General features: G+C 41.2%; 1 non-coding gene across 1 annotated transcript; it reads right to left on the bottom strand.

Annotated features, from left to right (window-relative positions):
• Positions 1 to 257: 257 nt before the first annotated feature.
• Positions 258 to 329, bottom strand: TRNAE-CUC (transfer RNA glutamic acid (anticodon CUC)). The gene has a single exon. It is a non-coding gene; the product is annotated as a tRNA-Glu (tRNA).
• Between the last annotated feature and the right edge of the window lie 358 nt (positions 330 to 687).

Raw genomic sequence — 687 nt, 5'->3', positions numbered from 1 at the left:
TATGGATTGAATGATTGAAAAATATGCCTCGGTTTTGTGCCAAGATTGTCTTTCCCCGACTAGCGTATTCTCTTCTTGGAATATTTCAATTGACATGCTCACTTAATACAATTCTTAACGTCACTTCCATGATCCTTTCAGTTTTATTAATTGAATTAGCAAGAGCTCTGTTTATGCAAATGTAAAAAAAAAAGGAAATTCTGTTCAACTTAAGACATGAAAAGAAAAAGAATCATTACGGTTTTCAAAACAAAGCTTTCCCTGACCGGGGATCGAACCCGGGCCGCGGCGGTGAGAGCGCCGAATCCTAACCACTAGACAATCAGGGAGGATGTGTAGTGTAGTGCTCTGTGGTGTGGTGACTATGGGTTTATTTACTGGGGTCTGATGATTCCACGATCATTCTCACCCAATCTTCCACAGCCCCTGGACTCAGAGCTATTTCTGATAACTAGCATTAAACAGTGCACGTTCACAGCCACATTTGCCCTGCAGAAAGTACTGTAAAGCAACCGGCACTGACAGCCACCCACCTCCAAAAGTGGGGGATTAGCTCAAATGGTAGAGCGCTCGCTTAGCATGTAAGAGGTAGCGGGATCTTTAACTTTTTTTGTGTTTAGTCAGTAAGGGAAGTTGTTTCAGATATTCTACTTAGAAATAAAAATTAGATCACTGATTTAAATGATG

This window comes from Ascaphus truei, unplaced genomic scaffold (genome assembly GCF_040206685.1).
Source record: "Ascaphus truei isolate aAscTru1 unplaced genomic scaffold, aAscTru1.hap1 HAP1_SCAFFOLD_637, whole genome shotgun sequence".
Classification (NCBI taxonomy): domain Eukaryota; kingdom Metazoa; phylum Chordata; class Amphibia; order Anura; family Ascaphidae; genus Ascaphus; species Ascaphus truei.
Note: the sequence above shows the minus strand (reverse complement) of the source record. Positions and strands in the feature narration are given on the sequence as shown.